This window comes from Bidens hawaiensis, unplaced genomic scaffold (genome assembly GCF_021521415.1).
Source record: "Bidens hawaiensis isolate Kalapana, Puna unplaced genomic scaffold, B.hawaiensis_p1.1 tig00000905_1, whole genome shotgun sequence".
Classification (NCBI taxonomy): domain Eukaryota; kingdom Viridiplantae; phylum Streptophyta; class Magnoliopsida; order Asterales; family Asteraceae; genus Bidens; species Bidens hawaiensis.
Window position 1 is genome coordinate 4,786,932 of NW_027491053.1, and position 12,481 is coordinate 4,799,412.

Genomic DNA, 12,481 nt, shown 5'->3' on the forward strand with positions numbered 1-12,481 from the left:
GAAAAGCGGGAAAATCTTGTGGATTTTAATGTTGATTTGTGATTGAAATGAAGATGACATGAGTTCTGAATGATGAATCAAAGTAGTGAGGGCCGCAGTTGGTACATTTGATAGTCTAGGATAGTCCCCGCAGTAGTAAATTAGATTTTAATGGGTTCTGCAAAGCTTCTGTGACAATAAATTATTAGATGTTATATTTTATATGTATTTATATTGTTGTACAATATAGGTTTTGTTAAATTCCTTTCCTATGGATATTCGATAACTATAATTATACGGTTCTCATAGCTCTTAGATGCCACTGGTATATACGGTTTTCGTAGCTCTTAGATGTCACTGGTATATGAGCGTTATAATTAACGAAACTCTTTAGAATATCTCTTTGGATCCAGATGATAATTACTAAAAAGGTGTTTTTGTTTATAACTACATTGCTGTTTACACAAAACTATGATTATTTGCTTATATAGCATTGTTTATGTTATAAAGGAATGTAACACTTTTAATATTTAGTAACCACAGGATTAGAAATGAAGGGTTGTAACTTATTAATATTGAATTGCGTCGTCTGTTCTTGATTAAAGGATATGCTGGGAACTAAAGCAAAGAAAAAGTGGTCTTTTATGGAAGGAAAGAGGTCAAATATGGGGGAAAGTGGTCCACTCATCACCTTAACCTTGTCAATGTGGGACTTAGTTGCACTTAATTAAACCCCTTTCAGCGTGTTACTTAATCTTAAGCTTAATTAGGTTTTACACATCTAGTTTGGGACATCTTATTATAAAAGTGAATTGTTGAAGTTTAGATTGGGATGATAAAAGAGAGAGTTTAACGAGGCCACTGCTTTCATGAGTTGATGGGTTATTTGGAAGACAAGAAATAAGGTGATATTTCAAGCTAGTGATATGAAAAGGGAGCTTCTCTTTTTGTCGCTTGTTAGTTATTCTTTACTTTGGATAGTTAATAGGAACAGAAAATTGAATGTCACTTGGGTCGAATGGTTAAAAACCCACTTTCATTCATGTAATTCACCTTTGATGTTTGGTTAGGTTTATTTCAAAAGTATTTGTTTATCAAGTTTTATATTCAATTTCAAAATTTGTTAAGAGTGTGTTAGTGCATGATTTGTTGTCCATAGCTAATCGAATAGCCTAGGGGTAGTTTAGTCAATATTCTATGATGCAATATGACTAATTCATTAAGTGTGTTTAGTGAATGGAGTCCTTTCACTATAGACTAAGGGCCATACGCTAAGATGTTAGCGTATGACAGCCCATTCGCTAGCCATTGGAGCCCATACGCTATGTGTTGGCGTATAGAGGCTCATTCGTTATTTAGAGAGCCCATTCGCTAAGAGATTTAGCAAATGGGAGGCCATTCGCTAGTGGAAAAGCCCTATTCGCCAGTATGTGTCCAACGAATGGGGATTGCCTATAAATAGGCCTTTCCTAGAGAATGGACCTAGAGATCCGTGTCATTCTTACACTATTCATATCGTTACCATGCTGAATTCTCTCTACAATGATAGGCCGCCTCGAGGTGCACATCGAGCTTAACTGTATGTATGTATGCATGTATGAATCCTTGTAATCATTCGGATTGAATATCGTTCTATGTTATTTATCGTCTCATTGATCTTTGTATATCCAATTGCAACTAGATCTTGGCTTGTATGGCGTTTCCACAATTGGTATCAGAGCAGACGGTTGCTCGTGATACATCAATTCATCGCTAAATTCTGATTTTGAGATGTTCATCGTGTTCTTCATGTTCATGTTACTGTTTGATCGATTTTGAGAATATTTAGTGGATGCTTGATGAAATTGAAGGTTGATTCATGTTCGTTGATGATTTTGGTGGTTTAATTTGATGATTTGATGAAGATTTGAATTTTTCGGTGATGATAACCATTTTTCTGGCCACCGTAACCAACTTTTCCGGCGAGCTACGGTTTTCCGACTACAGTAACTGCTTCCAACCTCTTATTAGCTAGTTTACTCATCAATGTGTTCATTCGCTACCGGAAAATGACCATTCGCTAATGTTTCTTGCCATACGCTAAATCCTTACTGTATGAGCTCATTCGCTATGTTGCTTAGCGAATGAGGTCTATTCTAGCGAATGTGACATTCAATTGTCTAGCGAATGAGGACCACCTTAGCGAATGTGGATTCATATTAGCGAATGAGGAAATTAGTAGCGAATGAGGATATTATTTGGTGAATGAGGATGATTTCGCTTACCACATGGAAGACGAGTGTCCCCAATAAAAAAAATATGTTGGGAAAATTTTCTTGATCGAAATTTTTCTGGGATATTCCTAATAAATGGGGCATTCTTCTTGAACATTTTGGCGATATGTAAGAACTCGAAACCTGGGAGCCAAACAGTTGGTCATCATACCATAAGATTTGTATGTAAATGTTAAAACAGTTTCAATTGATTAAAAACAAATCTAGAGTTACATGCAGCGGAAAATATTCAAGTACAAAACCAAAACCGGGAATTATGCCCAAAAACCAAATTTTTAAATACGTCTAGTAATGAAAGTAAAGTAAACAGTTTGCTTTATTAAATTCTTCGACTAGATACGTCTTCAACCATCCGGGTAGTCTCGAGCACGTCCAAGCGGTAATTCCCAATTTCTCAACCTGAAAATCAATAACATACACACAAAGTCAGCTTAACATGAGTGAGATTATGTTTTTTATAAATGACATTTATAAATCAATTTAAATTAATAAATATAAAAATAATGGAGAAGATCATAAGGGTAAATAAATAAATAATTTTCCTTGGTCAAATCATAAGTAAATAAATAAATAATTTCCTTGGTCAAACACGCAACTGACGTAGACTGTCGCGGTCTACTTAAAAACAATTAATTAAGAACTTAAATACCTATAACTAGTACGGATAAGTAAGGTCGTCTCCACAAGGACTGAAGGAAAGTGCTAATTTAATATAACTAAATTAATTAATTAACTAAGGCGGACAAACGATGTCAAGCGGTTTTTTAGAAAAAGATTTAAAACTAATTATTAATTTAAAACGATTTGTAAATAATATTAATAAAAACATTTATTCTAGGTTCGGTTAATGTGACATTTAACTTAATCCCAGATTCGATTATATTGATTACGCAGTAATTACTAAACCTAGTAGTTGGATTGTGATGTCAAACGATACCCTAACCTAATTGATGACACAATGAAACTCGGTTTACCTAATCACCAACTTATGTTTGTTAAAACCAATTGAGAGACAATATTTGATGATAACTAATCAATGACACAAGAGCTTAAACCCTAAATGTTGATAAAACCAACCAAACAAATAATGCATTAATTAATAATCCCAAACACAAATTGTTTAAATAATCAATCAACAATTAAGCAAGACTAAGGCAATAACTTAATCAAGCTCATAAACATTAAACATACGAATCTGGTCAGAAGTTAAAGTACACAAAAACCTAGCCTAGAATGAACAAGAAACCTAGCCAAGCATCGACATATTGATTATATCACTTATCTTGATGAACATGCAAACCCTAGATGAACCGGAAGCCTTGGAATGGGAAGATCGTCCTAAGCAGCCTCTTTTGCCTCTGGAAGTCGTTATTAGCTGAATGGGGAGGTTAAGGGGTTTAAATAGGGAAAACCTAAATTTTTGGCCGACTTAAGCATCTTCGCGTATTGCGCAGATGTCCCAGCATGCTTCTTCGCGTATCGCGGAGAACAAAATAGTCGCGGCCGACATCCTGCAACGTCGCGTATCGCGAAGTTGCCCTCCGTTGCATCTTTGCGTACCGCGAAGATGTAAAACTTCAGATTTTCATTTTTTCTTTTCTTGAATGCCTCGTGATGCGTGTACGTCCAATCTCTCACTTCTCGATCTTTGTTCCAAGCCCGTAAATATCCTCGTTAAGCTCCATAGCTTCCAATATCCTGAAAACACGTAAACAATGCTTGAAGTACCAATGTTCATTCGATTATTTAACTAAATATAACTAATTAATATATAAAACTAGCTAACTTTTACCCAACCATCAGCAACACGGGCCTCCTCACCCCGAGTCTTCCTCGAGTAATATATTTGACCCGGTTGCGGTTTAACAAAACATAATCACGTAACACGAGCCTCCTCACCCCAAGTCTTCCTTGAGTAATATATTTGACTCGGTCACGGTTTAACAAAACATAATCACGTAACACGAGCCTTCTCACCCCGAGTCTTCCTCGAGTAATATATTTGACTCAGTCACTGTTCAACAAAACAGCAGGCCTCCTCATCCCAAGTCACGAAACACGAAGTCAATGACTCAAGTAATATATTTGACCCGCCTTAGCATAAACATGCAACACGGGCCTCCTCACCACGAGTCTTCCTCGAGTAATATATTTGACCCGGTCATAGTTTATCATGGGATATGATATTCGTTACTAGCTACTAGTTAAAGGATTAGAAATGGAGGGGTGTAATTTATCATTGGATATGATATTCGCACACCCTCTCAAAACTCACACACCCTACATACGATCGTATAGAGATTATACGATCGTATGGAACCCCACATGAAAGGGTGTGTGCAGGGCTGTCTTAGAGCATGTGCGGGCTAGGCAATCATGCAAGGCCCATCAAGGTTTGAGGCCCATACGTTTTTAATTTCTTTGAATATATTTCATATATATTATATGAGGTTTTAATTTCTTTTAATATATTTCGAGGCCCATTTTCATAGCTCGTGCAAGGCCCACGACGACCATCGTGCTCTTAGAGACAGCCCTGGGTGTGTGGATAAGTTAATGATGTGTGGATAACCAGAGCCTTTATCACTAATGAATTACACTGTCTGTTCTTGATTAGAGGATATGTTGGGAAGAATAAGTGCCCTTTTATAGGAGAAAAGAGGTCAAATATGTGGGAAAGAGGTCCAATCGTCACTTTAACCTAGTCAAGGTGGGGCTTAGTTATATATATACTCCTTTTATTGTGTTACTTGAACTTAACCTTAATTACGTTTTACACAACTAGTTTGGGACATCTTATTTTAAAATTGATTGTTGGGACTTTGATGATTGGTTTAGTTTCGGTTCAGTTTTGTATTTTGTTTCGTTATGTTTGTTTTTTCGGTTTCGATTTTTTTCAATTTTTTTTTGTTTCGTTTAAAACAAAACCAACTAAAGCATTGTTTACAAAAGGAAAAAAAAATGGGAAGGATGAAAATGATGTCAAGTTAAGAACCATTTGCGTCAAAATGGGTGTAATGGATAACGAGAGGCTCAAACAATGTCCCATTTTGCTTGTCGGGTTCACTTGATTGTTTTGTGTTGGTTCGTAAAATAAACTATAATGGTTTAGTTTCGCACACATGTTTGTTTGTGGCCTTTTTTTATGTGGTAGAATATCAGATACTTTCCATCGTGTTAATAATTCTTTCTATTGCCATTCTTAGAAACTAATTCAATATGTGGTGGTATATCAGATACTTATCAATCACTTGGCTAAATATTTGTTTTTATATTTAATCATGCATACATGCGCCTCATCTTAAAAATAAGAATCTTTAGAAGCCCCTACCCTATCATCACCACAAGTTCAGTTTTAATAGTGCCATCAGAACATGATGCAACTTCTCAACAGTGGTTGAATGAGAGGGAGAGGATTCATATTCCGCTTACATTCCCAACCGCAGCAATGGTGGGGTGACGTGTTCACAAACTATTGGTTGCTTTTTAATCATACTTTTGTTTGAACGATGAAGAAACTTGGGTATACCTGTTGGCAAGTCCATGCCCACGACGGCAAGCAACGTTGGTGACCCAGTCCGTCATTAATTTTAAAGGAAACCCGTCACCCGAAAGCCAACTGTGGTAAAACCAGGGCTCACGCACGACATTTTGTTAGATACGAGATCTGAACAGGTAAACCACTAGAGCACTGCCCATGTGTTGCTTTATAATATGTTCAGAAAAGTTTTAAATTGTGTAATTAAACTATTATCTACTTATTACCAATTATTGGTAAATATAATTGTCAGTTTTAAATTTAAAATTACTAGGAAATTATATCAATAACCAGCTCTAGTAAGTAACGGCATTAAGAACTACATGTAAAAAGGTATTTTTCGTGGTTGACTAACTATGTAAAATACTAAAATGTAGCAAAGGGCATTAGCACAATGATATTCGGGTATGTAATGACTAATGAGTGCTTCTTCTTTTGTGAGGTTGAGTGTTTAGATTCTGTAGTAGACATGTTAGCTTGGTTTAGTAATACATTTACAAGTCTCAAAAAAGAAAAGGAGAAGATTATGGTTTGTGCCCATGTCCTTATGGGCGGGGCGGGTCTCATTCTCAATTTGCGCGTTTCTGCCATCGAAGTTTTCCGAATGACACACTATGCCTCCCGCCGTTAGTTTTAGACGTTATGGGTCGTCAACTTTAGCACTACATTCTCGGGTTTAAAATACAAGGAAAAAAAATAATAAGATTGGATAAGGGAAGAAAGGAAAAGAAATTATATACTTAAAAGACATTATCGAGTTAAAATAAAAAAAAGAAAAGATAGCGTTAATTACATTCTTGAGTTAGATATGAAGGAAAAGATAGGAAAACAAAATTGTAACTTTACAATTATGCCCTGATTCTTGAATTAGATAGGAAGGAAAAGATGGGTAAATTAGTAATATATAAACTTTTCCTTCATAATCCGGTCATATTTGACAGGAAAGTTTTGAAGGAAAAAATGCCTAACTTTTCTTTCTATTCTTTTTTTTTTCTTTTAATAAAAAAACTCAAGAATGAAATAAGAATTTTTTTTTATATTTTATTTTTTAAACCTTTAAATAAAAAGCTGAAGAATGAGGTTTTTTTGTTCTATTTGCACGTAAATACCGGTTATACATTAAACAAATACACCTTAGAGCATTCACATCCCTTCCACCATACTTAACCCTATAATTTAACAAAAAATTACTACTTTTTAAAATATGCCTCTCATTTTAAAAAACACCTCACATCCTATCCTCTATATCTACCTCTATATATTTTTTTTAATTATTTTTTCTCTTTCTATTCATTTACAATTTTAACTACTTACTATTTTGTCTTATTATATTTTTCATCTACAAAATTCTAATAACTTTTAGAAAAATCACAAACATTAAGCGAGCCTAAACTCCGGTCGAACTCATACAATATACTAAACCAAACATTATATCGATATGCGTTTAATTTATGTGTAGGTCCCAATTAACTTCATCTAAAAAAGCATTTGTCTGAACGAAACTTTGACTGAGTTCCATTTATTTTGTTGACTTTGACCCGTCTGCAAATTCGCAGCAAACTTGACCTATATTAATATCAATTTTCAATCCAACTATATAGCATACCAAATTTCGACTCTTCAGTGAAACGTGGAAAGAAACTTCACTAAACTGCACTACATTGTAACCCGAAACAATTATACATTGTAACGCGAAAAGAAGCTTCACTAAACTGCACTTGTAATTATGAATGACTCATATTAGCCTTCTAAAAATCTATAACCTGCTACCACTAGTGAGGGTAAATAAAATACCAAAATTACCCTTAGGTAAATAAATACCAAAATTACAGTAGGAGTTCTTAACAAACAGTTTGCAGTGGTCTATCCAAGAGAACACATATCATTGCAGTAGGCAAAGAAAGCCCACAAGACACAATTCCAAGTATGTGAGCTGCACATTCCTGTGTGTCTAAGTCCACATGGGCTAGTAAATGCTTTAACCATGGTGATCTGTTATCTTTTGTATATTAAATATTGTGTTATCATCATGCCACCAAAAAGAAAAACTAGAACTAACAGGCCAACTAAAATAAAACAACAGTAAGCAAACTATAACAATCCCCATCCAATTTTAAAACATAACTTCAAAAATATATTCAGATGGCTTTTGTCTTATAAATTCTTGTCCACATGCTTGTACACAATCCGACAGCAGGATAAACAATAATATATATCACTTCAAGCTGCTATTTTTATTGTTGCTACTAGGGATGAGCTCGGGAAGGTATCGGTACTGACCGGTACCGATCCCGAAAATCCAGATCCCGAAATTCGGAAATAGTTGGTACCGGTAACGGTACCGATATGTTTGGTTTGGTACCGGTTACCGAAAACTCAAAACATGGTATCGATTCGGTACCGAATTCAGTACCAATACCGAAAATGCTCATCCCTAGTTGCTACTTAATTGCTATTATCTCATCAATCTTTGAGTTTTTGTGCAACCTAAATTTATCCAAACATGACTTTCTTACTGCTTGTAAATCAAGTTATCAAGAATCACTATAAATAATAATATTAAAAGCGAATTACAAATTCAATAATTACAAATTCAATAATTACAAATTCAATAGAAGCATAAATGAAAATCAAAATCATGGAAGAATACAGAGGAAAAAAACTAACTAAATAAAGCTCTCCTAAGTTGTGCGATTGAAGACGGATTTGTTTCATTGTTGCAAATCACATTAATTGCTGCAATTCAAACACATTAACTGCTGCAAATCACATTAACAATTGATGCAATTCAAACAAAGAAATCACAAGAACAAATCACATCTATTATGCTACAATGCAAACAAATCACAGCAGCAATCCAAACACCAATGCAGTAGGAGGTGATGCAATACAAAAGAAAATATCACATGAACATATAGAATAACAAGAGCTGCAGAATGATACTAATGTCCCTTTAACGTGTAAAAAAAAGTACAGCTACATAGAGAAGCATAACAAAAATGCAGCTTAAAGCACATTAATTTGAAGCAACCACACACCCAAACAAAGCACATTAAATTGCATCTTAAATCACATTAATTTCAAACAAAGTAACATTTCAACAACCTTTAATTAAAAACAAAATAAGACCAACATCCACAAGGCTAGAGAAGGCTACAAACTGAATTCCATGGAACCCAAAAACTATAAAAGTAAGAGTTTAGACAATACGACAAAATATATGTACTTGTGCAGTAAGATTTCCATGTAACACCAAAAAGGGGAATTAGATTTCCTTGTAGCACCAATATCTATGCACCAGTGTTCGGCCTTTAAAGCGATTATCTCAAGCACGACTGCGTTTTATTATGATTTCCCTTTGAAGTTCTTCAAAATATAGTCGCTGGAGTTCTGTCATAGCACTCGCATCCTACATCATAATCCGTTGATCGGATTCATTCTTTGCAAGCTCCGCTTTCTCAGCTTCAATTCTCAACTTTTCTGCCTTCAACCTCATCCTTTCTTCTTCAGCAAGTCTGTCATACTCCATCTTCTCGGCCCGAAGGCGATAAAACTCTTTCTCTTGAGCCTGCGACTCCTCTAAAAGTGTATACTTCATCATTCTGAGTTGTTTGATTTCCTCGGTTTGCTCACTTTCCGCTTTTCATAATCGTTTTGCAGCTTTCCTACCCAGTGGTCGATCCAAATCGATAACTTCATTCTCAATTGCATTGCCAGCCTCGGATGGGGTTGTGGTTGGGGTCAGGGATAGGACCATTGTCCTCTTTTGCTTTGAGTCATCCTTTCGTGAAATCCACTTGGGTTGGTTCTTTAATAGGTTCCAACAATGCTCGAACGGGAAGCTGCAGTTTTCTTGTTTATGGTACATAAACTTTGCCTTTTCAAACTTGCATTTAAACAAATAAAATACATGTTAGATAAACAAAATAAGTATTTTTTATGCTGGTTTGTACTCTCTTTGCTTTATTGGCACTTACCCATTAAATGCAAACTTAATTTGATTTCATAACCAACTTTGACCCGACTCGTCAAGATTAAACCAACATTATAAAATACTCTCAAAACAAGTTAGAGTGTGGAATTTCTACCTTATCATGATCGGTTATGCCACTTGTATTTAATCGTTCAACTTGATCTAGGCACGAACAAAAAGTATTAGTGGCCTTTTGAATGCAAGACCATCGATTTGATAAAGACTTGATTGACCTTTCGTTTGTGGTTTCTTTATGTTGCTCGAAGAACAAATAGATATTTTCCCACAATTGAGAGTATTTCTGATCCGTTCCTTGAATGGAATCAAGGCTATGATTAAGCCATGCAGCGACGACTAGCTCGTCTTCTTTAGTAGTGAAGTTCACTCCCCTTTTTGATTTCTTAACACTGTTTGGATTTGTGGGTAAGGGTGGAGAGTCGTCAAGGCTCACAATAGATTTCCCACAAAGAAGTTTGGTGTAGGATAAACCTTGATCTTGTGAACCCATGCTCAAAACTAAAATATGATACAAAGATCATTATATTAGGATTGATAAAGAAATACGGCATTTTATTGATCATATGCATGCATGTATATATAATCAACCTTGCTTTTTTTTACTCTCATATTAATCCAAACACATAACATAAAACAATAAATGAATGTGTTCTCTTATCTATTATAATAGTTTCATTAGTTGACCAATATTTATAACACATACTAATTATATAAATGAACACAATTTAATTACCCTAATTGTTTCATGTTCTACAAAACTTGCATCCTATGTGGGTAATTCCACTATTAGTGCTATTTGTAACTTCAAATGTATTAAACCAAGAAAAGAAAACAACGTGCATACTCTGAAAACAACAACATGGACCAAATAAATTAAAGAAATCCACACAAAACTGAAACGTGTTAAAAATATGATGATAAAAGAAACCACCATGTTTATCCTCTATGAACATATTTGTATACAACTCTAAGCATCTACAAACCCTAAACCCTAATCATGAACCAAATTACAATCCATCAACAAACACCAATAAACCCAAATTACTATCCAAGAACATGGAACTAGAACATCTACAAACCCTAATTAACATCTCTTATCATGCCGGCATATTTGTAAGAACACCTCCAAATCATACTAATAGTTTTAATCCTACAATAAACATATTGAAACTGAGAGATGGAGAGAGTACCTGCTGTAGCTTTTGTCGATGAACAAAGATTTCTTTGATTTAGGTTTTGCCACCGATTTGTTTCATAGGGAAAGAAGCAAGAAAGGAGAAAGTAGATTAACCTACTTCAGAGTAAGAGGGAAAGGAAGATGGGCGGGAGATGATGAAATTGGCGGGTGAAAGTCCAGGAGTTGAGATAGGGAGGGATACAGTAGCATATTTTTATAAATAAAGAGTTACTGTAGCATATTTTTATAAATTAGAGATAAGGTATATGAATAGGGGATTGGATGAAGTGACGAATTAAAAGATTTTTTTAAAATTTAAAGATAGGGGTGTTTTAATGGATGGAATGAGAATGCTCTTATCCCTTCTTCTCCAAACCCTTTACTTCTCCATTCTTCTACACACCTTATCCCTTTCCTCAATCTTGTCCATATCACTTCAATTTACAATTCCTTAAATACCTAATCACCACCACCATCCACTCATCTCCACCTCCAACCCCGATCACCTACACCCCGTCACAGGCGAGCACGAGTGCGAGAACCACTACCACATCACTGGCGAGCACAAGCACCACCACCATACCCGTTACCAACGAGCACGAGCATGAGTGACAACACCACCACCATACTCGTCACTGGCGAGCACGAGCACCACCACCGTACCCATCACCGGCGAGCAAAAGCACCACCACATCACCAGCGAGCACGAGCATGTTCTAAAAAAATAAATTTCATAAGTTTCGTGTTAAAATTTGAATGTTATTTGGTAGAAAACATTAAAAATACTTGTTTCGCGTTGAAGTTTCGGGCTCATTTGGTTCAAAAGTTTTTTTTTTTTAATCAACTTTTTATAAGTTTCGGGTTGAAATTTGGATGTTATTTGGTTCAAAACTTAAAAACAAACTTGTTTCGGTTGAACTTCCAGGCTTGTTTGTTCAAAAGTTTTAAAAAAATCAATTTTTTATAAGTTTTGGGTTGAAATTTGGATGCTATTTGGTCAAAACTTTAAAAATACTTGTTTCGCGTTGAAGTTTTGGGCTCGTTTGGTTCAAAATCTTTTTAAAAAAATCAATCTTTTATGAGGTTCGGGTTGAAATTTGGATGTTATTGGTCAAAAAGTTAAAAAAAAAAACGTGTTTGGGGTTGAAGTTTCGGGCTTGTTTGGTTCAAAAGTTTTAAAAAATCAATTTTTTATAAGTTCCGGATTGAAATTTGGATGTTATTTGGTTCAAAACTTAAATAAACTTGTTTCAGGTTGAAGTTTTGGGCTCGTTTGGTTGAAAAGTTAAAAAAAATCAATTTTGTATAACTATTTTTATAACTTTTGCGACTAATTTTTCCTTCACTTTGGTAATTTATAAAAGTTATTGAAGAAGAAAAATTATTTTTTAACTTTGAGGAGAGATATTAAAAAAACATTTAATTTAAATATTGAAGGAAAATTAAGCCAGAGGATCACAAATTAAATTTTTTGATAGCACAAGAGTATGAACCATCAGAAAAGGGCATAATAGTCATTATAG